The following is a 26637-nucleotide window of genomic DNA, read 5'->3' as shown; positions in this document are numbered from 1 at the left end:
TACATACTGTACAGTATATAGAACTGCCATCTTTTAAGTGGGAGGAGGCACTTGAGCTAGTTAAGTACAATGTTCTCTGTATGATCACAACCTCATTGTCCAATGCAGCAGCCATGACCAGTCATGGCATGAGGCTGTGCATATGGCAAACCACAGGAACCTGTCTTGCCAGAAATCCTTTGCACGAAACAGTTACCCAGAACTTGTGGTGACAAGAACAGTTGGTGGGATAGTAGAGGCAGCATTGGCCCAGGCTTCACCAAAAGTGTTAGCATCCATCATGTTTTTGGCACAGAAGTAGGTCAACTGGGCACCTCGAAGCAGGATGTCCGTCACAGTCTATGAGAAGACACCACAACACTATGTAAATCTATTGTTTGGTTTTAAGAGTTTTCTCAAGATTTTGTTGTGAAATAAATCCTAAAGCATAAGAAAAATGTACTGGATGACAGTGGCAAATGACTTAAGAGTTTTATACTTTCAGAACACAATGCTGCATTGTATTTTTGCAAGATTTCATACAACAAAAAATATGTTAAATGTCTCTCATAAACCACCCTATTCAGACTATTTTACAGAACTTTGTATTACTGTACTGAATACAAAGATGAGAGTTTTAAATTTTTAGAACATGAGAAATGTTTATCAAGCAAATTGGCTGGCTTCAAAATATTCCCCCAACACTACAAAAGTATTTTTTGTAAGCTCACACAAGATGTTAACATAACTTACTGCAAGCACCCAAGTTCTTGTGTCCAAGAGTACATGTATCTGCAAGTTCCATAAGCAGCATGAGAGGAAATGGAAAATAATAAAATGTTTCAAAAACACAATACCAGATATAACCAGAAGTGTACACAAATAAGTACAATTAAATGTTCAAATGTACCAAACCCAACCAAATTTACTCTCCATGTAATAAACTTAAAACTTGCTAATTCGACAACCACTGGGCTCTACCCCATTTGAATTGTCCGTAGAATACAAATTAGCACTTATTTAATGTTGCTTAAATAACGTGTGTTGCAACTGCAGGAGGACCGAGCTGAGACATCAATAGCAAAACACATGGATTATTTGTACCAGAGTAGGACTTGGATTAAGTGCACGGTTCACCCTAGCTTACCATAAGTTAGAGCCATCAGTGTTTAAAATTGAGTGGAACATCACACAATTTAGGGTGATGCAAAAACTGTAAATAATTCATCTTCAATTATATAATATAATAGGAATCAATGTATTACAGAGCTAGGGTAATAAGATTTTTATAGATACATGAGGTCCTCGGGTTATGTACGTCCAACTTACGAATATCCACTGATATGAACAAGGGACACTACTGAGTCGAGTGTCCTCACCTGGAGCTGGTGGATGCTCGCCCCACAAAGAGTCACAGTTCAAGGTTGAAGAAGCAGCAGGTCCAGAAAACTGTGAGGGCAAACTTTCTCAGAGTGAGAGTTGTGAACTCTTGGAACAATCTGCCAGAAAGTGTTGTGACAAGACCAGACTTGACCAACACTGGAGCAGGTTCAGATACATTCAGGAGCCGGTGCACGCCCAGTACTTGCCAACAGTGCGCAACAGAGACGTGACCAATTGCCCAAGCGGCTAACGAGCCAATCAGTGGTGAAGAGGATAAAAGTAAAAAGTAAAGTAAGGTTAAACTTTAAATTTACACTACCATATTTCCCACAACAGACTTTTTTCCTGAAAAATGTCCTCCAAAAACACCCTGCGTCTAAACACTGGAAGATCCAATTGTAGAAGGGAGTTTATCAGCCCTCACAAACTCCAGACATGTAATATATGCCTACAGTTACCATTCGTATGTAATAAATATATCCTGGTATTATGAATACCAGATTTATTACTGTAGTTTATTAGTGTATTGATGGTAACCAGTAGGAAGCCATAGTTTTGTTTTTTTGGTGACGGTGCCACACCCACTCTATCTGCAGGACAGTTCCATACATTTGTAATGTGTATAAGAATGTAATTACAGTACAGTATACCATTTTGTACTATATTTAGGTAATATTAATAAATAATACAAACAGATATTTGACATTAGGTCCATACCGTGATAGTTAGCTGTGGTAGTGACAATGCTAAATTAGGTAAATTTAATTAATAATACCAACAAATGTTTGATAATAGGTTCATGAAGTGATAGTTAGCTGTTGTTATTAAACCCCCCCAAAAAAATTTCCAGAATATACTTTGCTAATTATAGGGTGCATCTTGTCACTTAAAGCGTGTTATGATGTGGGAAATACGGTATTTTATTTACCTAATGACATTTTTAGTTTCCTTTATTGTATTTTGTCATTCAAATTTTTCTCGTAAATAAAGCCGCGCTCTGTGAATAAAATGGTCTGGTGATAGCCAGAATAAATTATATAAGAAGTCATCATGCTGAAGGGATTAATTAACAATCAAATCAATCAGGAAGTGGGCACCACAAATTTATTGTAATACAAACTTGATATAAACAAAAATATTTCAGTTGGCAGCAGTCCGGTATAGAATCAGCAAATGAGATAGCTCAGTGTGCCAAACAACGTAACAAAGAACAGACCAACCGCCCAACAGCCAGTAGGCTGATATGTGGTAAAATGATAAAAAAATCATAAATTTCTAAAACCCCCCAATCATAAAGGACACTGACTAGTTCCAAGACACTGCACAGTACAGTACCGGGTATATGTTTTAGGACAACATAGCAACTGGCAATGTAAGAATTATTTGACAATGAATCAGTATGTACAGTATAACAACAACCCTGTTAAATGCCACTCTTGTTCAAGACTCTCTATGAACACAACCTTTGCTTTCCTAAAATGACATATCATTGTCATATTTTCACTGTATAAAATACTGTTATGCCAAAGCACAATTTATTATTATAATTTTTGTGAACTAGGTGTTCTGATTATTTTCTATTCAAAGCAGCAGTTATTTTGGCAAGTTCTGGGACACTTTCTTGTACTGTATATATTGATGTATTACCTATGTAAGAATTTTCTAGAATGTATTGCATCAATTTTTTTATGATTAACTTATGTATTGTAAGCTTATATCATTGCCCCACGTCGCTGCTTCCACTTTTTGTGGAGTGCTCACGCTGTTGAGCACCTGAACCCTGGACAGACACCAGTAGTCATCCTCGATCAGCCCATGTACGCCTTGGCCAAGCAAATTCAATGGACATGGCCAGAGCGTCATGATGAAGACAAACTAGTGGTTATGTTTGGGGGGCTGCACATCAAGATGGCAGCTTTGAAGATGCTGGGGGACTAGTTAGAAGGCATGGGCTGGGTGGAGGCACTAGTTCAAGCCGAGATTGCGACACCAGGATCGGCCAATTCCTTTCTGCAAGCAGCCCCAATCAACCCCACAAAGAGGGCTCACCAAATTACTGCTGCGCCACTGTATATTCTACAGAAACGTGCCTATGATTGCTTCTGCTTGCGAGAAGTTGTTGACCATACCGAATATCTGCCCAAGTTCAATGCCTGGTGCAAGAAGAGAGAAGAAGACACCCTCTTGTTCCAGTACTGGGCAACAGTGCTAGAACTAGAGCTGTTGGTACTGGTGTATGTGCGTTCTTTGCGCCAATCCTCATTCACCATGTACCTTGATGCACTGACGGGACTGGCCCCATGGTTCCATGCCCTAGACCACACTAACTATGCAAGGTGGGTCCCTGTTCACCTAAGGGACATGGCAGAACTTATAAACAGTACCCAGGTGTAGCCAGAGAGTTCAATGCAGGTAACTTCACGGTGTAGAAGACGAAGAGGTATTGCCATCAATCCCGATTGATCAGGCTCACGAACAGAATGCCTGCATCAAAGGAGATGGAGGAGCTGTGGGCCTGACAAACAATCCTAGTGCCCTGCAGCGTTGGATGGTTTCAGGTCCAGAAGCTGCGAGAGTGATAGAAGAGTTCAAAGATGAGCACCAGTACTGGAGCAGGCAAAAAGACACCATCATGACCAAATTCCCAATGTGCAAACTTCATTCATCAAAGATGTCCACTCCCTTGTCAGTGTGATAGATGAGCTTGGTAACCCTTTTGAGGAGGAAAGCCCAGATCTGGTGGCCCTTCACACCAAGGATGAAGAATGCAGAAGGCTTGTACACGCCATTTAGGACGACACTACCTGAGGCTGCCCACACCTGTTATGAGCTAGTCTCGCGCAGATACAAGAAGGGATGTGTGAAGGGCTGCAAGTGCAAAAAGGCTGCACTTGAATGCACAGTACTGTGTGTGTGTGAAGGGCTGTGCTCCCATCACTGACTTCCTAGATTGGTGAATACTGCTCCACAACTCGCTTTACTTGCAAATTCACATACGTACTGTATTCACAAATGACGTAATAAAACCATGTGTATTTTTTGTTTATATCCTTTGTCCTTGTCTTTTAGCACCTTAGAATGTCAACTGCGACTATTTTAGTCCCGCAATATGTCTTGAAGTGACCTTTCTGGATGCCGCCATAGTTTTCTGACAGCCATTTTGAAAAATGCCTGCCATGGCCATCAGGGGCAAAATATGCAGTGGCACCATATCCAGATTTGTTCATAATCTAAAGGTCAATAAGTGTGCCAAATTTGATACTTTTATCACAAAGTGCACAATAGATTTGCTATGCTGCCCCACTAATTATTTATTTAACTCTTCATTCGGTCAACATTTTAAATCTTTTAAACTAGCAACTTGTATTGTCTTCTAAACAGGAAAGAATAATCATTCATAACATTAAAGAATAATTATTCACACAGGAAGCATAAATCTTCCAAACAGGAAATGACAATCATCAATTACACATGAAAAGTCAACTCCAATTCTACTGGGTTTTTTTCAGTTACTATATTGTCAATCTTTATATAATGGAACAAAAACTTGGAAGAACTTCTGGCATACTTTTGGTGAAGAAACTTTCAAAGGGTAATCACATGGCAACACTTGACCTCTTACTGCTTGATATATCAACAACAGATCCCACTAAATCACATTGCTACTTATAAGTATACCCCATTTAACGATGGGGCTGCATTCCTGAAAAACTCATTTTTAAGCAAAATGATTGTTAAATGAGGGATAACAAGAATAATATTAGTGGAGATGACATATAATTGTGTAGCCGACTCGCCACCCAATAGTACCAAGAGTGGATGAGGCTGAGCTGTGAGCTATGTTATTGTTCAACTAGTAATTTCGGGTAGATATACTGTAAGTAATTTTCTTATTTTTATTCTATTACATGCAGACACAGTTTCAGGTAGATATACGTAATTTTCTCAATTATTTTTTACTGTTACATGCACACACAATTATATAACAAATAACACTTCTAACACCTATACGTGTCACCACACTCTACCTCACTTCACCAAAACAATACAGTACTATGTTCTTTGTAAGTTAGATACGAAAGAAATATGTTGCAATACAAAGACACTTGAATAAAAGTTGGTAGAACCTGTAAGCTATGTAGTGTGGCATGTAAGTTTCTCCATCAAGGAGACAGTGAACAAAGGAAGAATAAATATAAGATAAGGCAGGGAAGCCAGGTACAATTCACTTGTCGGCTGGGTGAAAGAGGAATGACAGGCAGTGGTGTGGCAGGCCTACACTTACCTCTGTCCTTCACACCCCCACCTCCACCCACAACCCACCCAGGACAGTTGTCATTAGTCCCTTTTTCATACTCTACCTCACGTCACCGAAACAATATGATCATCTTTGTATGCTATATATGAAATAAATATGTAGTGCGGTATGCTAATATGCGTGCGTGCGTGTATGTGTGTCAAGGAGACAGTGAACAAGGGAGGGATAAATATATATGGGATAAGGCAGAGAGGACAGATCTGTCCCTCACCTCCTCCAAAAGTTGTTACAACCTCGAAGCTACGTAGTGCGGCATGTTAGCGCCACAAAGGAGGGATAAATAAGGGATAAGGCAGGGGGGCCAGCTCTGTTCCTCACCCCCCCCCCCCCAAACCCATCAAGGAGCCCAGGACATTTTGTCACTGGTCCCTCTTTCCCTTATTTAGGCTGTAAGATGTCACTAGTGAGTATGGGAGATTTGTAAATATAGCAGTTCAAAAACAAGTGATGCTGTAGTGACTATGCCATCCTGCGATTTTAAAATGGCAGTGACTCTTACTGGGGTAACAATTATAAAAGCTTTCTAGCTTACAATAAAAATTTTGTTCATCTTTCTCCAAAATTTGTGGCTGTTTATTTTTGTGCTGTATTAACATCTTATCATTTGTTTTGTTTTTATTCAGAGTACCTATTTCACAATTTACACTCATTTTCCTAAACTCTCTACAACCACAAATCCCTTTTTAAACCTTTCTCTCATCATCTTCAACTGCTCCTCATTTACCAACATCCACTTATACTTATTTCCTCATCCCTGGCAGCTGCTTTCATTCTTCACTTCTCCACACTACACCAAGTCTCACTTCACTTGTTTATTGATGCTAAGAGACTTTTAGCTTTGAAAGCATCATAATCATTAATTCTCAACTTCCCAAATTTCAAAATATTTCTTATTCAGCCTCCTTACAGAAAATATTACAACTGACAACTTGATATATAAAGAATTGTCACAGTGATCTTATACCATATAAACCACTAACAATATTTGAACCATATCAATTAAAGTATAATTCTACATGCCTATCCCATGGATACAGATAATAGTGGAGTGTAAAGTATAAGTAACATCGGATTACCTGAAGTGCAAAGTTCACACATCCTTTCACCCCAGGTAAAAGTTCTATTTTCACCTAAAATTTCTCCTTCCAACACGCAACCAAAAAATGGTTCCATCATTATAAGGTAAACAAAACAAAACAAAAATTATGACCAAACAGAAAATCATGATATATAAACACAAAAATAAAATAAAATAAATAAAATAAATTAAACTCACTTTTAAGCATGTCAGCCATTTTAAAGGGAATTACAAACGAAAATTTTGTCAGTACACAGCGCAATCACTAACGCCGGGACTCGAAAATACGTAATTTAAAAAATATTTGGTACGACAGGGGCAGTCGTATGTCCGGGTGGTCATAAGTTGAGTAGGTCGTAAGTCGAGGAGTGGCTGTAATAAAGAGGCCACCATCTAGTTAATCAGGTGACTGAAAAGTAAACCCGATTTTAAACCATCTAAATAATCTCTTTTGCATAATTATACAGTACGTACAGTAGTTATTGAATTTCCCCTCAATTCTACTACTACAAAGACATTGTTTTCTGTATCATTCATGATGGTTAGCCAGCTGTGACATTTGTCCTTCACGTTTGCACCCCTCCAGTGACCCAGAGGATGAAAAGGGCTCTGGCTTCCTTACTACTTCTTTTTTTAATTTAGGACCATAGAGAAGTAAATTTTTGCTGTTGGGGAGAGAGAAAATAAATAAGACAAGTATTCAAGGAGGGTCTTGACTTACTGCTAGTGGAGGAATACACACGGTGAACGGAACGAGCATGATGTACCACCAGGCGCAGAAGCCAGCTACCCATATGGCAGCCAAGATCAATAGCACCAACCATATGATCTGCCACAGAATGCCCCCGGAGCCACCTTCCGTCGACCCTCCACTACCAGCCCCGTTACCCTCGCCAGTCCCTTCACCAGATCCCATCTTGTTTCAATTACCTGTGGAAAAGCAATGGGTTAAACTACTCATTTGGTAGAAAATTTGATCCCTAGCTACACATACAAGTCATCTTCATTTATTCTGACTTTTCAAGAAAAAAATTTGCATCTACTGTACAAGTTTTACTTTTTACCCTCCAACTTTTTTTATACCAGGCCAAGGTTCACACATATGGATATACAGTTGCCCACATATGTAATATCCTCACATGCGTGTTGATACATGTGGCAAAGAGCTGACGGCCAAGTCTTGTATACAGTGACCCCTCGGTTAACGAACTCAATCCGTTCCAGAAGGTCGTTCGTTAACCGAAAAGTTCGTTAACCGAAACCATTGTTTCAATGGGTTTTTGGGTAATTGGTTCCAGCTCACCGGAAATTTCCTAAATTCAACAAAAATGGAAGAAAAGTTCACTTACTTTGAGGTGTGTATGTAGAAGGCTCCTGGATGATGATGATGATGGGATTTAGAATGGGGGTGGAGGAGAAGGAAGAAGAGAAGGCATTGGGGTGGAAGAGAAGTCACCCCATGGCGCCATTTCACCCATAAAATTTTAGTTCTCTTGGTGTATTTCAAGATTATTTTCTTTAAATCAACACTGCACTGCATTATATATTGTCAATATGTAAAATATATTTCAAAATGACCAATAATTTGCTTGGAAACACAGAAAAAAGCATTTAGTTGAAGAGAGTCTCAAGCAAGATGTTACCTCCAGTGAAAACAGAGAGAGACTAACGCCTGTTTGCTGTGTTAAGAGGCTGGATGCCGCGCATTAAACTAGTCACTTTACCTTCAATTATGTTCAATAATTGTTAAAATGACTAAAAAATTGAATATTAAACTTTTAAAATTATTGAATAGTATAAACTTCTTGATATTTACTAAAACAGTAAGGAATTTAAGCCCTAGAACCGATTAATGTATTGGCGGACTGATACTAAAGCTGGTTGCCCGGTCAGTGCAAGCGAAAACATGTTGAGGTCGGTTCGTAAGAAATTCGTAAACCGAATTTTTGTTCGTTAACCGAATTGAAGATCCTTATGGAAGGCAGTTCGTTAACCGAAATTTCGTTAACCAAGGCGTTCGTTAAACGAGGGGTTACTGTATTTGCCATAATGGCACATTGTTTACATCTGACATATCACAGCTGATAGAAAATGTAAGAATGCTATCTTAACACACCTATATCTAGAAAACTAAGCATTTGCCCCCAAAAAATGAATAGAAGTAAAAGTATTCAGCATACAAAACTGTCTAAAAACACCCACCATAATTACCAAACCAGTGACGGTCACGAGTCATATATTAGTCCAAAGAAATATTATCCCTTCGTGATTTTCAACTTGGAATTTAATTTTTTTTTTAGCATTTCCACAAAAAAAGACATTAAAGTTTTACCTTTAGACAACACGGGAATATTAGAAATTGGTATTGTTTTATTTTCACACAACCATAGAATCTTAAGAATTTCATCTTTGCAATCAATAGTTGAGACAATTCCAAGACATTTTTTGTCTAGGACATTTCCCTCGCAAATAATTTATGGTCAATTTTTACTTATGCACCAGTCTTTGTTTGGATATTAAAATATGCTTTTCTGATGACATTTGAGGAGTTTCGAACGAATTTTATATTAATTTCTGCAAGAAATCACTAGTTTTTGAGATCCCCCCAAACAATAATGGGGGGAGAGCCTGGGAAATCAGGGTTTTTGGGTTGGGGATAAAACAAAAGCGAATCATCTAACCTAACCGATAGCAGGGGGGCAGAAGGCGACACTGGTGACACCGCCAAATGTGTTGTTCTTCACACAGTGTACACTGCCATGTTTTCTAAAAAAAATGAAACAAATAAATTTCCTCATTATTTTACCAATGAAAATCGGCAATTGACGTAAAATAATCTCTATCACAATGTCGGCACATCTCTCCCTCCTGTTCAGCCATATCTGGTACCGAAAATTAATATCTCCGATCGCAACTCACCTACGCATTATTCAACGGCTAAGACAAAAAACTGTTGCTCAATAATAAGTTTCCTATCGATATAGCCAATAAGAAACTCCTACACCACATGCACTGTAGACGCTTAAGAAGCGAATACAGAGGTTTGAAGCTATGCTTGAGCGGGTGTCAGACCATCTACACCATAAGTTAACAAGACATGGCGACACTTGTGACTGAGCAAAAGTAATAATATTGAAAAATTAATATATCGTTTATCCTTAATTTCTGGTGTTAATATCATAGAAAAAAAGTGTTTTAGAAATGTCTAAACATTACAAAATACATATTAATAACAGTGATAGAAAGACCGGTGCAAAAAGAAAAATTCACCTAACTTATATACAGGTATACCGGGGAGGGTGGTCCAAAGAGGTGAGATGAGGTCAGGTTAGGATAGATAATTTTTAGCCCATTTGCGAAGGAAACGTCATAGCAGAAAAGTGTCTTAGAATTGTCTAAACTATTAATTGCCAAGATAAAATTCTTAAGATTCCATGGTTGTGTGAAACAAAAATTTTACCTAAAAATTTTATCAAAAATCAATAATTTAGACAATTCTAAGACAATTTTATTCTATGACATTTCCCTCGCAAATAACCTGATCTAACTTCTTAACTGGGTGGGGCTGCGCTCCTCCCCGCATACATAAGCCGCTTGCGAGGAAAACGTCAAAGAAGAAAAGTATCTTCGAAATGTCTAAACTACTGATTCCAATAGTTAAATTCCTAAAATTCCCCAGAAGACCGAGCCTAAAGTAATACCAAAAAGACTTATCTTCCTTGCATTAAGCATCATATATTGAGCTTAATGATACCCAAATTGTCAGCAAAACTAGCAACAGTCAAGATCCAAAGAATTACCTTAAAATACTGGTACAATTGCAGATTACAGCAACCAAAGAATCTGTAAAAAAGAATGTGTTTTTCTGATGGTTTTTCATGCGACTGGTTCATATCTGCCATTCGTTTTTATCGGAAATCACTCGTTTTGGATTTACCCCCCCACCCCCTAACAATAATGGGGAAGCATGGGAATTTGGGGTTCTGGGTGGGGGAGAGCCAAGACGAGTGATTTGTGGTAGAAGCGCATTCAAAAATTGTCCGAACCGCAACAAGAAATCATCAGAACAACACATTACACATTACGAAAAAATTGTAGAAATACCTGTAATAGTTCTTACAATTAGGTGCTCTGAATTCCCGGCACTCTGTGCTTCCTAACTTATACAATATAACCAAACTAAACCATACCTAACCCGGAGCCCCCCAGACACCCAGTGGCCCTAACCGAGGGCGAACCCAAACGCTATGCAATAAACATGAGTTGCGTAGTCAGCCTCCACGAGAATATAAAGAGACGTTACAGTATTTCTGGTTATTTTTCGTTATCCACCCATCTCCTTTTTTCACATGAAAAATATGTTTTGGTTATAGTTTTCTTGCTATTTTAGATGATTCCCACATTTTTATCTTAGGGGCGAATCACTTATTTTTTTAGTTAAGTTAGGTTAGGTCCTAACCTAACCTGAGCTAACCTAACAAAAAAAAAAGATTCGCCCTTAAGATAAAAATGTGGGAATCATCTAAAACAGCAAGAAAACTATAAAAAAAACATTTTTCATGTGAAAAAAGGAGATGGGTGGATAACGAAAAAAAGCTACTTCTTACCTTACTCCCCACACAATTTGAGCAGCAGTGTAGGGGCAGCAGGTACTCTGATCTTATTCTTCTTAAAATTCAATTACTTCCTTCTTATCATTTTGCGATAGAAGTGTAATATAAGAAAATTATCACAGAAAAAAGAGTTCTATCGATTGGGTGAAGTGAATTTCCGGAATTCTGTGGTTGCTGTTTACTGCAGTATTACCGAAATACTTAATATAATGATAGGAACATGTGGGGAAAAATTTACAAAATTGAACAATTCCTCAGGTGGCAGTGTTCTTAGGCAATCCCAAAAATTCCATGGTAATACAATAATACAAATTTACCCATTTTACCTTCTCAAATATGATACAGTAAATTCATGAAACAAAATCTTAAAACCTATTAAAGTTTAGTCCATCTTATAAAGGTTACCTAAACTTCTTCTACAGAAAGTTGTTGTATTTCTAGTTTTGTAGCAGATATTTCCACAGCTTTTCCAAAAATATGAGAGATGAAGCGAGTCCCGGAAGTAGCAGGTGAGAGGCAACAGCTAAATATAAAACTGCTGTAACACTTTAACACTTCCACAGCTGCCACCTACCTCCACAATAAACTTTTTTTTCCTTCTTAAAAATGCTTCACTCGGTGACCTACATTCTCTTAAATTCCACAGCCTGGATTCTTGAATTTTACATAGAAACAATATAATTGAGTTTCAGGGGACGTTATTATGCAGACGGGGACAGGAAACTTAAGTTCCTAAGTGGCAGCCTCAAGAGAGAAGCAACAGTTGTGACGCCACGCCCACACGTGTCCACATTTCATACTTTATTTCCATCACAAACAGCTCAAAGTCGTTATATATGAGCGTTTCATGATAAAGGCGTCCTTCATCCAACTACTTTTACAATTAGTAAGGTTCATATTCGATAGAAATAAGATAAAATACAGAAACAATAAACGTACTTAACAGCGTCCTTGCTCACTGACCGTCTCCTACACCTGCTGGAGTTTGTTTGGTTTGTGGTCGTCGTTCATTGGTCGTAGTGCCCAACTTCCCCGATGGTTCCCTCTCATATGTGCCCACAACTTTCTGCGTTACATAACATATTCACGGACCAGTCTTTTTTTTTTCTTTTACAATTATAAACACACTATTCAACCGTAACAACACTGAGGTTAAGCAACTGCACCCAAATGAGATATTACTCGTTTTTACGGCAACTCTCACCAATCACATTTCACAGGATGCAATCATTCTGATAAATTCTAAAGGTCATGGAAGCCACACATCCACAACATTGTTAAAGCTGCCTCCCGAAAGCTGGGAATACTGTACAGATGCCATAGTTACTTCAGTCCTGGGCAGTTGCTTCAAGTTAATAAGGAATTCATTTGTCCTAACTTGGAGTACAGGCTCTCATATCTGGGTGGCTCATCTGTCCAACTGTTAGATAGGATAGAATCAAAGGCATTTCGTCTTATAACCTCTCCCCTTTAGTTGATAATCTCTCTTCCCTTTCTCTTCGCCGCAATGTTGCTTCTCTCTCTCTCTTTTACAGGTACTTTAACGAGCAATGTTCTTTTACTTTTTTACGTTTATCCTCTTCGCCACTGATCGGCTTGTTAGCCGCTTGGGCGATCGGTCACGTCTCTTTTCATTTATATTCTTCACCAAAAGATCGGCTCGCTAACCGCCCGGGCGATCGGTCACGTCTCTGTCACGCACTGTTGGCAAATACTGGGCATGCACCGGCTCCTGAATGTACCTGAACCCGCTCCAGTGTTGGTCAAGTCTGGTCTTGAAAGAGCTCACACTCGGTGCCGTCACAACACTCTCTGGTAGATTGTTCCAAGAGTTTACAACCCTCACTCCGAAAAAGTTTACCCTCACGGTTTTCTGGACTTGCGGCTTCTTCAATCTTGAGCTGTGACCCCTTGTGCGAGCGTCCGCCAGCTCCATAGACACTCAACTGAGTAGTGCCCCCTGAGATGCTTATACACCTCAACTAGGTCCCCCCTTGCCCGTCTGTAGTATAAGCTAGGCAAGTTCAGGCGCTCCAATCTCTCAGGGTAGCTGAGGTGCCGAAGTGCAGGCACCAGTCTGGTGGCCCTCCTTTGAACATTTTCAACCAACTGAGAGTCCCTAGCATATCTCGGGGACCAGATGGGGTGACAGTACTCCAGATGGGGAAGCACTTCACTCCTGAAGATCGTTAGGAGGGACGGACCGTCTACTGTAGATAGCTGCTTGGGCGATCGGTCACATCTCTGTTACGCACTTTTGGCAAGTACTATATACAGGTATACATTTATCAGATTCATGTGGGTGATGTCACTGTTCACTGCCATGCAGGACAGAGGTTCGTACACAGAGAAATACATCATATTCATTGACAGTATATATATATAGGTCAGATTCATGTGGGTAATGTCACTGTTCACTGCCATGCAGGACAGAGGTTCGTACACAAAGAAATGCATCATATTCATCAGCAGTATATATAGGTCAGAGTCATGTGGGTGATGTCACTGTTCGCTGCCATGCAAGACAGTGGTTCATATACATTGGACGTCATATTCTAATTGAAGACTAATCAGTGTGGGCTAGCAAATTTGGGATAAACAGCAAGAATGTCCCCAAGCACCCCCGATTCAATGTAGTAATTACAAAGTTCATGATACAATAAGCCAGGTGGCCTGAAGTCTTTGACAGTGTCACATTCAATAATATAGTGTTCAAGTGAATGCTTTAAAGGTTCATCACAAAGTTTACATGCTGAGTGTTCCGGTATGGGTACAGCGTTACTAACTTGTCAAATGTGTCTGTATCCTAGCCTAATTCTGGCCACGACTACATCACATTGTCTGGTTCTGTCCTGCTGGCCATACCGGTACCTCTCGTCACAAAATTTGTCATATTTACTAATGCTACAACTGCCAGGTCTCTCTGCATTTCTCAGTTCTTCTAGATCAGAGTTCATGATTCTGACTTGAACGTTTTTAAGTACAGCATTGGACAGGCCACGGTCACGGTCAACATTTTCTTTCTTACATGCCTCATTGGCCAGTCTATCAGCACGGTCATGATACCTAATTCCAACATGGGACGGAATCCACACAAATTCGATACGACAGTTGTTCTCATTGGCAGTTGTCACATTTCTTTTAATATCACATACAACTTTAGACATAGAACCTGACGGGCTGTTCATTGATTTCAAAGCACTTTGAGAGTCACAGAATATCACCCCACCTCCATTTTCTTAAAGGTAGTCTGTAGCTAAGTAGATTCCAGTTAGTTCAGTTTGTGTTGTGCTGGCCCAATTGTTCAGCCTTTGCTTGTTTGCCACGATCATCTCTTTTTTCTTTATATATTACAATTGCACCGCCTGTTCTACCTGCGTTTGTCTGCACAGAACCATCAGTAAAAGTAAAACATTCACTTGATTTAATACTCTCTATGTGTCTGTTAATTTTTTTTTTACGGGGATTAGCCCACCCGGACACAGGTCACTGACCCACATCGAGGCCTGGGGGGCGAAAATGTAATAATAATAATAATAATAATAATAATAATAATAATAATAATAATAATAATAATAATAATAATAAATAATAGTCATAATAATTCATAATAAATAAAATTTATGATAAAACAAACAAAAATAAAATAATGAAATAATGATGATAATACAGTAACTGTAATAATAATAATAATTTTAATAATAAAGACCTATATATACAAAAATGAAAAAAGATCAAAAGTGAGAAACGATATACTATATGTATGTTGTGTTGTCAATGGTAAGAGAAACAATTGAGACCCTGCAATTGTGTGTAAATGAAGCAGAAAGTCAGATCAGCAACCTGGGACTTCGTCACAATTTTCGTGATGCCATATGGCAGCAGTGTCTACCAATAGTTTCTAGTGTGACACATCTCATCACATCGGTGTTTAACATTTGCTTACTACCAACAGGAGTGTAATTAATAGGAAATGATATATTCAGCCAAGGAGGAATGGCATTAATGGGTTCTTCATACTTATGTTGGCGGAGCGTGCTGTATGAAAAATATGTCCCTGACACCATGAACGAAGTACATATTACGCTCAAAATCTCATAAAACATGTAGCTATAACTTCTTAGAAGATAAATGAAAAGGAAAAGTAATCAGAGGCGTGACCGGTCGCCCAAGCGGCGAACAAGCCGATCAGTGGCGAAGAGGATAAAAGTAAAAGTTATTGAGTCCCCTAGTCGAGACAATCGTTTTATCACGGTTTCAGTACTCATGAGTCTTTCGTTTTCTCTCATGTACCTCAGAGATTGATATTTATTAATACCTCATATCGTGTTCAGAGATTTGAAATTGAGAATGAATGAGGGACTCAATAAAGAAGTTATAGCTACATGTTTTATGGGCTACTGAGCTTAATATGAATCGTCTAATTTTACGTCAATTAACTTGTACGACCGTGGTCAGTACAACAGCTAGCCCACACTGATTAGTCTTCAATTAGAATATGACTCCAATGTATGTGATCCACTGACCTATATATGCTGCTGGTGAATGTGATGTATTTCCTTCTTTGTGTACGAACCTCTGTCCTGCGTGGCAGTGAACAGTGGCATTACCCACATGAATCTGACCTATATATAGTGTCAATGAATATGATGCATTCTTTGTGTACGAACCTCTGTCCTGTATGGCAGTGAAAAGTGACATTACCCACATGAATCTGACCGACGTATATGTATGTATGTGTGCGTGTGTGCATGTATATGTACGTGTACATGTATATGTGTATGTATATACGGATATGTATGTATATGTGTGTGTGTGTGTGTGTTTACATATATGTATATGTACTGTCAATGAATATGATGCAACTCTTTGTGTACGAACTATCTGTCCTGCATGGCAGTGAACAGTGACATTATCCATATGAACCTGACCTATATACATTTATAGTTGTTAATGAATATGATGTATTTCTTTGTGTGTGAACCTCTGTCCTGCGTGACAGTGAGAAGTGATACCACCCTCAGTGTCAAGACCTGACTGAATTACTCAGACTAGGCAAACTGTACTACAAGCTCTGCCAATAAATTTGTTAAACTAAAAAAAAAAAAGCTAAACTGTGGAACGCTCTGCCTTCTTCTCTGTTTCCATACTCTTACAGTCTGTCTCACTCCAAGAAGCTGGTTTTCCAGCATCTTCGTGGTGTAGATTAATATAGTCCTTTTCTCTTCTACTTTTAATTTATTTATTATCTTATAATTTTGCCCCCCAGGCCCCGTTGTGGGTCGATGACCTGTGCCCGGGTGGGCTATTCCCCGTAAACAAATAAATAAACAAAAATAAGCGTTTACTGCTAGTGATTATAATAATTCACCGTATTCCCTATGATAGTAACATTCCGTTCACACAGATGATCTTTATATATGGTGTGCGGCGCCCTCAAGTAGCACTTGTCCTTGCTTCACACCTGTTCCTGTTCGCTACACATAACAATACTTACTATTACAATAATAGTTATGGGGAGTGGAATTACATGCCCTCCCACTTTTGACCTAAGATTTGTAAACTATCCGTGCCCCAATAACAGTACTTTGTAGTTTACCAGTGACTTAGCTATTAATACTGAACGATGTATTAAGAAAGATGAAGTTTGTGAATGTTAATTACAATACAATTATGGTTGTCACATCATACCACTTTGGCGCAAAGCCGATGAATTTCAAACATTCATGTCATGTCTGAGGATAATTGTGTCCAAAGTTTTTTATTAACTTTTAGTAAAAGTTTGTTATTTACGTATTTTAAAGTTACATGAAAAGTAAGAACACCATCGAAAATAGGAATCATCGTGGATTTTACTTTGACATATTCATCTACAATAGACCCTGAGACGTATATCTTAATATCTAATTGTTGATGATTAATGTAGTATTAATCAAGAATACGCGATTAAAGACCTATGTTGTTGAACCCCCCAATAAACACATTGTAAAGTCAACATAATACATAAACAGTAAGATATTAACACGATTATCTCAAAATATCCCTGTAATAGCTATGACAACTGAAAAATTGCCAGATATTTTTTATTTTTTTTGCTGTCTAGTAGTTTTGCTAGATGTCAAAAATCACAAATTTGGTGCCAGACGTATACTAGTTTTATTGACTTATTTGCGTTGTTTAACTATTAGCTATCGATTTACTCTTTAAGCGAGTATTCTAATACATACACTAGTCATCAACAATTAGAAACTGAAAAGAAGAGATAGATTTCTCTATTCTGCCAAGCGTAATATGCAAGATGTGCTGTGCTTTGACCAAACTGAGTCAGGCACTGTATGTAGCATAGGTGCAAGTTTACAAAATCAGCAATAAAAAGTCATACGCTGGGCCTGACTCAAATGTAAACATCCTGCAGGTGCTTTCCGTCAGAGACCTAATGTTGATTACGTTTAAAAGTCACTAATCGAGACAGACACGTCCTACAACCCGATATTTTAGGTAAAATTAATAAAAAGATTATACATTTTATGAGAGGCAGGATTCAACGTTACATTCCACACTATTTAGGATTCTAGACACTCATAGATTTGCATGACCGGAGGCACGATTCAACCAACCACTCAAGAGGCAGGATTCAACCACACACATGATTTAACCACACATAAGGGAGGGAGTGGGGCTGTGAAGGAAGGGGGAGGGGAGAGAAGAGGCAGGGGTGGAAGGGAGGGGAGAAGGCGGGACGGAGCCGGAGAGAAAGGGGTGGATGGAGGGGCCGTGGAAGAAGGGGGGGTGGGTGGGGGAAGGGGGGCGGGAATGGCGCAGATGTATTCATAACTGGAGTCTTAACTTGTTTAACATTGTATCGAATTGTAGAAATTCCTGATGAAAATTTGACGGGCACATTCCCCTTTTTTCAATATTATTTCGAAAAAATTCTCAACTATACTTATCTTTCTACCATCAATTAGGCAAATTATCTTATAGAATCCAGGGGTAACGTATAGGAAGGGAGAGTGTGGAGAAAGTGTGTTTGAAGAAGATCGGGTAATTTTTATATTATGGAATTTAAGTAACCGGTAAATAACCGATCATGTCGCTCGCCCCTTGAACTCATTCTAAGTTTGGTGCGTTTAGAGCGTTATTTTCTTCTCTCCAACCGAATCTCGATAATTTTATCTTTGCACTCAATAGTTCAGACAATTCTAAGACACTTTTCTTCTATGACGTTTCCCTCGCAAAAGTCCTTATTATAATTACTATTACTATTGTTATTGGCTCTTTAATTAAAATGATACCCTGTTGGTGTCTTTAATACTACGGTAACACCTTTAAGCTCATTCATCACGGGCGGATCCAGGAATATCAAAATGGGGGTCCAAAAAGTTGATTTTTTTGGAGGGGGGATGGATAATTATTTTTTTTAATCTGACCAATATCATGGGCATTTTGAGGCCATTTTGAAGCCACGTGCACTTGATATTAGGAGATATTCTGAGGTCAATAGTAATTACTTTTACTACACAAAAATGCCTAGTACTGCATTAAAGAAAAAGTATTATGATTTTCTGATAAAAAGGGGGATCCGGACCCCCAGGACCCTCTTAGCTCTGCCCTTGTTCAAAGTCATTTAAGTCCCACATTAAAAAAAAAAATAATAATTCATAAAACTCTTCATTTACGTTCATTTTCTCTGTCGATATAAAAGAAAATGAAACTTTGTATGGGAGGACTTCTTTCCTTTTTTATTAATGTTGCAAGATATAGCAATTATTTAACTTTAGTGTTCTTTATTTCATTTTATCCTCTTCCCCACTAATCGGCCTGTTAGCCGCTTGGGAGGTCGGTCACGTCTCTATTAGGTACTATGGGCATTTACTGGCTCTCTGTTACGTGCTGTTGGCAACTGGTGGGATGAGAGGTGGATGCATCGAGCATTTATTCTAATAAACTAAAGCTACTTCACCTCTTTAAGGGATTATACGTAGAACGTAGTTTTGAAAATCGCTCCAGGTTCCCCCAAGTAGAATTAAAGATTAATTTCACTCGCACAATAATACACTCGTGACATGACACAGGTTGATGTGCATAATGTGCACGTTGTCTAGGATAATGACAGAACTATACAGCATGACCACATGGTTAAATAAGTTGTTTGAGTATTAGAATAGTAAAACGAGATATTTACCATCACTAAAACAGTATAGTATTTAAATAAACGAAATTTTATTTACTCTATGACACGTAGTCCTGGCGTCTGGCAGCCCTGTGAGTCACACTCTTGGGAAATTTCTGGCCAATATATTGTATGAACAAAAAGGCGAAGCATGGACGATAATACAATATGTTGTATGGTTTGGTTTTAAACTGCAAGGTTAGTTTTATAATGATATTTAGTATGAAATGCACTCGATTATGCTTTGTTTTTTAATCAACAGGTGCCGGCACGCAATATGGCGATCTTGGTAGCAGCAGGAGGATAGACGGCAGCATCCAGTCATCCGATCCAGTGCCGGTCAGAACATCTCTGGAAGCCAACACGGAAGGAGCAGCGCCAAGACTTCAGCTTTTCTGCTTCCCAGCCGTCAATACCACACTTCTTACCACCATGCCTGATCCCTGTTGCGAAGGTGAGAGTAATGTACTGTTTTCGTAAATTTCAAGTATATTTTAATTCTCAGTAGTCAATTTATACCGTGGACTTGAGGGAAGAATAGTTATCGATTTTGCATTATACATACATGAAATGAACATACAGTAATATATTGTGGTAGAACTAGAACATGGTGATGGAGGTGTGGTACGATCACTACAGGATGACACTTCTAGGCCTCTCGTGCTGCCGCTGCTGTACCGGTGAGATCGCTCAATAGTTCTCACTAACGTCACATACTGTACACACATTCTCTCTTCTCACTAGATCCCGTTTCCTCTCTTCACTTTCAAAGTGTTTGTTATAATTGTGAAGAGCAGTTACCTGTGCATAAAATTTTCACGTTTGTGGCTGCGAATCCTGCAATAACAGGTACTGAACCTTAAATCCGACTCGAACTAGCTAAATAATCGTTAAGTTAGGTGTGACGGATTTGTTTGACCTGCTTTAAAGGAAGGTTCCATGACTTTGATGAAGAAAAAGATAAAATCTAAAATTTAACTTCCACGATACAATAATTCTTAAACGACATGACTTAAAAAAAGGCTAATATTGGCGACAAGTTAAAATCGACCACCGTACTGATCTGCGCAAATACTGTACATTATTTTTTTTTCATTTCTTCGTGTTTTGGTGAATCTCCACTCCTCATCATTTTATCTGTCTTTTTGAAAGCTTCTGATCTGTTACCTCACATAACCATTATTATGTTGCTCAACTTATGTCTGTATTAGCTTCAGTTCAGTGTGGGAAAAGCGGTAAAACTCGAAATGCTATTAATCCCTTCATGTCGCGGTTTTAAGGCTACTAGGCCACTACATTACATCTGTCGACTTCTGAGTAACTAAATATTGTAAAACAATTCCAAGTTGGCGTGTTGGTCGCGTTTTGAGAGAAGGGGAGAAAATATGTACCGGTAGTATAAAATTTGATCTTGCCTGTTGTACAGTGTAAAGTGTAATTTATTTATTTGACCCCAACGAGGTTCTTCATAACTAAACCGAACTTCTAAGTTTACATAGAACAGTACTGTACACCTAAATCCTCACGCAAAAATAGTTAAAAGTGAAATCAATAGTTCATTAAAGACTGGCGTAAGAGGTTCTCGCTTACTTAACTTTTGATGCGAGCTGTAACAAGCTTCCCAGTCTTTAAAAGGCAATTGGTAGACTAATTCCTTTAGTAATGTAACCAACCTACCAGAAGGCCCAAAAATATATCTAAGCAATTTTTAAAATTCCGATTGTTATATTAATGTCCCATTTCTGTCCACATGCACCATAAAACGTTTTTTCTCATTAGGCAAATGCAAGTGTGGCAACTCTGAGTGTTGCAAAGATGGCAAGTGTTGCTCCGAACACCAGGGCGGCTGCAAGTGTGCCGGGGAAAGTGACGCAAAAAAGGAGCACTGTAAGTACTGTACCATCATATTTTGTGTTGCCTTACAATGTATTACGACTACCTAACGGAGTCTCTTACCGTCACATCGTATTGTATCACCCAGCATTAATTTTATTTACAACTATTGCAGTAGTAATAATGAGATTTACATCTGTATCTACCGTTAGTCATAACTCTTAATGTTATTACCAACTATATCTAGCGTTAGTGAGGGGACTTCTGAGAACCTACACCGGGTATTAGGAAAGGCCCACCGAGACTGGAAGAAGGTAGCTACGCGGACTTACATGAGCATTAGACGCAGTGTGAAATACTTTCTTTTACTCTGTGTTCACAAAAGAGGACGCAAGCAACCTACTGTATCCGTTTTTGAGGAAAAACAGTTAACACTAGTGCATATGGAGTTCTCAGAAGAGAGTATAAGAACTACTGTACATTATATATGGTGTATAATGAGCTCTCAGAAGTATGAACGAACAAAATATCTCCCTTTATTCATTGAGGCCGATGGCCACTAAATGAACAATACTGCCTGATGAGTGTGACAACGATGAACCATCATAAGTGAAAATTAATTCATAATTTGTAAAAAAAAAAAAAAAAAAAAAGTAAGAATTAATTTCCACGTATAGATGGTCCACCGCTGTCACACTCACCAGTTGGTATTGTTCCTTTAGTGGCTATCGGCCTCAATGATTAAAGGGAGATTTTTTGTTCGTCTATACTTCTGAGAGCTCATTATACACCATAAACAATGCACTGTAGTTCTAATACTCTCTTCTGAGAACTCCATATGCACTAGTGTGAACAAGGTGGATAGCTCACCTGCTATTAAATCTCCCACTTTATTTCCCACTTCCTAACTTTACCTTCCCTCTACACCGTCTTCCATCTTCAGAGCAAACGGCTCTCTTCTCTCCATCACATTTGTTTTGCTATTTTTTTATTAAGACTAAAGAAAAGATATCAGACATTTAAATAAGCGTAATATGGAAGTACAGGTATTGGTGGGATTTAAATTTCTTCATATCTTGAAAATAACTGTTGTCAGATAACTCCCTTTAAAATGGATTATGTCACCTCTGATGGGGTGTTGCATTTTAGGTAATCTTGTTGGCCCATTCACTTGAAATTTGGACATCAAGACACCCCACAAAAAATTATGATTTAGAAATATCTTGCAATAATTGTTTTATTACATTGATTGTGAACAAGTTGCACCATTCTGTTGAAGAAAATGTCATTGAACTTTGATCTGTGGCGACGTAATACAAGAATGAAAAATGCTCTCATCATTTCACAGAACCAATCACGGCCAAGGTTTCCTCACTCCCATTCTCAAAGAAATAAAGTCCCATTGTCCAAGATTTGGAGACGTCACACCACATTAACATCTGACTGTGTAAAGGTTTTTCGTAGATTTCTTGCCCCCATCAGATATTATGAAGTCTCCGTTAAGATTTGGGTTGCGTTGCAAAATTTTTATGGTGTTAGAAGCTGCCTGTCGGCTCTGGTTATCTGCCGGGTTTAACTGTTGTCACTTGCAATTTGTAGAGGCACAAACAAGATCCTTGTTCACAGTTGTACGCACAAGTTTTTCTGCTAATGTCCAGCTCTTAAGTCTTCCTTTTCATCTATTTCTTTCGGCTCTGTTGGATTACTTTAGTTGTTACTTCACCTCTTATGGATTTCCTTGTCCTGACCTTTTTTATCTGCTATACTGCCAGTTGTCTAATGTACTTTAACATAGAGCAATATTGGATTCCTTATGGAACATGTTCACAAACCATGCATTGTTCGAAGTGGTCTTTAAGCAACTGTTCTTTTACCAAAAAAAATTGACACAGTAAGTTAGCGGGTTTTATTGATGCAGTCTGAACTGGCAGCCTGCGGTTTCACACTTTAAATGTGTTCTCTAAATTTTTCCAACTCTCCTGTGCTAATGACTCCTCTGCCCATCATCAGGTGCTGCGAACTGCAAATGTCGTGGAGAAGATGGCAACTGTCAGTGTGAGGGTCAGTGTAGCTGTTAAAGTGCCTCCTCTCTCAAGATCTCCTGATGCTTGCAACTGAAGATGCTTGCTACTGACGCTGCTCTCAGCCAAGGATTTCTGCAATTTGGGCAACAAAGATCAACAGTCCGTCATAAAACCTTGTGTTTTTATTTGTGTTGTGGAGCAGCCAAGAAGTTCATTCACTTAGTATTTGTACTTGGTTCTTGCCTAGCTATTTTATTATTTGTTCAATTAATATGGCAACAGAACGAATTGTAAAAAATTCATGTTTTTCAAAAGCAGCAAATATTGGAACTAAATCATATAACCTTGATGTATTGTTTCTTAAATAAAGAGCAGACCGTAAATTTCAATTGTAGTCCTGCATTTATTTTGCATCCCAGAATTCTCCTGTTTCAGGTTTAAAGTTACGGTATCTTAAAACACATTCAACCCAAAGGGCGAAAACTTTGTGGAAATGTTGTTGTGCCTCGATAAACATTTTTTTTCTAAATGCGTATTCGAGATTGGTAAATACACAAGTCACCAATACAAGGTGAACACCACCCAATCCGTCACAAATACATTCAGGAGCCAGTGCTTGCCCAGTATACTTGCCAATAGTGCGTAACAGAGACGTGCCATGGTCTGAGTTACATATTGCTTCCATTACTGTGAATAGTTTATATTTTCAGGTTTATTAAGAGTCGTAAACTATAACAAATAAAAATATGCAGTACTATTATATCACCAGCACCCTCCCCAAAACCCCAGCTGGGTGGGCACGGGGTGATCCCCATGTTCCTCCTCCACCCACAATTTCTTGGACCCCCCCACCTTTGGTATTCCTGGATCCGCCCGTGACGGCATGTACTGGCTCTCTAAGAAACAGTGAAAAATATGTAAGCTAATATAACAGGTGCGCGTACCAGCTGTTGATGTTTATCTACAATGGTTTGTAATATAGATTTCTGCATAAATAGAAAAAAAACGAGATTGTCCACTTATTGGTAGATGCATCGTGTCGTTGCTGTGGTGACTGAGGCAACATTTGTTTGACTGTGGTAGTGAATTTAAAGTTTGAAATGTAGCTACTTTCTGAATTAGATGTAATGTACTGCATTCGGGCTTAAATACATTTATTCGTTGCCTCTACCAAACGCGAGTCTTCAACACAAACCTGCCATTTTTCACGGGGTAATACTCTACAACAGCTACACGAGAATGGTGGTCACTACAAGCACCTTTAAGTAACACTCACAATTGTACTATTTATTATAGTGCCATTAAGCACCTTTGCTATAGGTCACTGTTAATTGATTCGCACACTATTATACTGTATTAGGACAGGAATGGCTCAACATCACCTATCAGTCGTGGGTACAGATGATCCACTTAACATCCATAGCAAATCTTAATATTACTTACTCTGCCTTTCAGTACTAAACTAATATTGTTACCACCATTATAACCCGTCCATGTACATATAAGAAGACTTAATACATAGTGGTTGGCTGGCATCAATACTGTCGACACTGCTTGGGGTCACGCACTCTGGTGTACCCTGGTACCCGCTCTGCTAACACAGCTCCCAGATGGAGTTAGACAGTGTCTTTCTTTTGACTACCTCTAATAAGGGTAGCGTCACTTCTACACAGCGAGCAGGACCTGAATACGAGAGCAGACGTTCATATACTGAAAGACAAACATTCGTGGCTCGGTTATTAAACGACACTAACGTATGAATGTTTATAACATAAGATTCTTAACTAATTTAGTAGTCACTTGCTTAATCAAATAGTGCACACAATAGACTTATTTAACGAAATACACACTCTTGTTCTACAGCAGAGCACAGCTCCATCGTGTAGCTGCACTCCTCACCCTACCTTAATTCAGTATAACTATCTTACCTTGCTTAAATGTACGTCTAGAACTTTCCATCGAAATTGCACATCACGTGAATATCATTCAGCTTCATTCATTGTATGATCTTCAACACAAAAATGTAAAAAGAGCACAGCGGCTTGATGATGTGCCGCTGTATACGAAATTCATGCGGTACTAGGTATACAGAGGCCCACCGGCCCCACCGTCGGCACATTGGTCTAAATTTTGCCGACGGTTCCCGCTCAAATGACGACTTAGGTCACCTGATGATGGTTTGCTACGTCGGTGGTTTCTTTTGATGGTCCAGCAACCTACACGCGGCAAAAAGTAGGAATTAAGTAAGTTAAGATCTTGGCCTGGTAAAGATTATACACTATACCCCAGATATAAGCAAATAATAATAAGTTTTATCAACACCACTTCCTTTACCACCACCTGCCATTTGGACAATCCATGCTTACTAATAATGGAACAGAGAAATAGACTTTGTATTTTCTGGAGAAAAAACTTTTATTAAAAAAACATAACATTACATACGTGATACATTTAAGACATGAAAGTGACTGTTCTTTTCATCTTCTATATTCGTTATTTTATTGTAAGTTTTGGCAACAACGCCAAACTGACAAAATGAGGTAATTTTGTAAACAGCTTTGTAATAAGTTTACTAATTTGACAAGTGTTGAAAATATTATTCTTTACTAAATTGTCCTTTGAGACTACAGTACTGTATATAGTGGACAATAATTACACAAAAGTCCAACAGTAATAAATCTCTAATTATCACAAGAACAATGTAATTAGTTGAGACAAACAAACATTCTTACATACACTTAACACTTCTACTCAATAACAAACACGCTAAATAATACACAATCCACTACAGTGCATGTTTTCATAGTGTAATACATTAAATATAAGCAATAATAAATACGCAAAAAACAATGATAATCTAAACATTACTGTAATACATGTTTGAAACTACAAATGCCATAATGCTCAGTCTTCTACAAAGGCTGGTAACATACACAATATATAATGAATGTTTAAATTATAGAATATAAATAATAATGGTTGCCCCTCAGGTGTAACGAGGATGGACGGCCCTAGGGCCACCTAGGCGTGAATTTGTTTAAGGTGTAGAAGCTGTCGCCAACACCACAACCACACCCTGAGTTAACGAGCTGCATGACCCAGTGTTTAAGGTGTAGAAGCTGTCGCCAACACAACAACCACACCCTGTGTTAACTTGCCCCATAGTTTAACCCAGCCCGGGGATCGAACCCGGATCCGCTCTCTTGCGAGTCGAGCTTGCCGACCATTACATTACA

At 38.6% G+C, this 26637-nt stretch overlaps 2 long non-coding RNA genes across 2 annotated transcripts; one reads left to right on the top strand and one right to left on the bottom strand.

The window, feature by feature from the left end:
- Positions 1-209: 209 nt before the first annotated feature.
- LOC121865209 lies at positions 210-12535 on the bottom strand. Its single transcript, XR_006088724.1, has 4 exons — positions 12311-12535; positions 7480-7688; positions 733-771; positions 210-339 (listed from the first exon to the last, which is right to left on the bottom strand). It is a non-coding gene; the product is annotated as an uncharacterized LOC121865209 (long non-coding RNA).
- Positions 12536-19835: 7300 nt separating this feature from the next.
- LOC121865208 lies at positions 19836-23795 on the top strand. The gene is made up of 3 exons (XR_006088723.1): positions 19836-19998; positions 21324-21431; positions 23388-23795. It is a non-coding gene; the product is annotated as an uncharacterized LOC121865208 (long non-coding RNA).
- The last annotated feature ends 2842 nt before the right edge of the window (positions 23796-26637 follow it).

Source organism: Homarus americanus, unplaced genomic scaffold (genome assembly GCF_018991925.1).
Source record: "Homarus americanus isolate GMGI-L3 unplaced genomic scaffold, GMGI_Hamer_2.0 scaffold18547, whole genome shotgun sequence".
Lineage (NCBI taxonomy): Eukaryota > Metazoa > Arthropoda > Malacostraca > Decapoda > Nephropidae > Homarus > Homarus americanus.
Note: the sequence above shows the minus strand (reverse complement) of the source record. Positions and strands in the feature narration are given on the sequence as shown.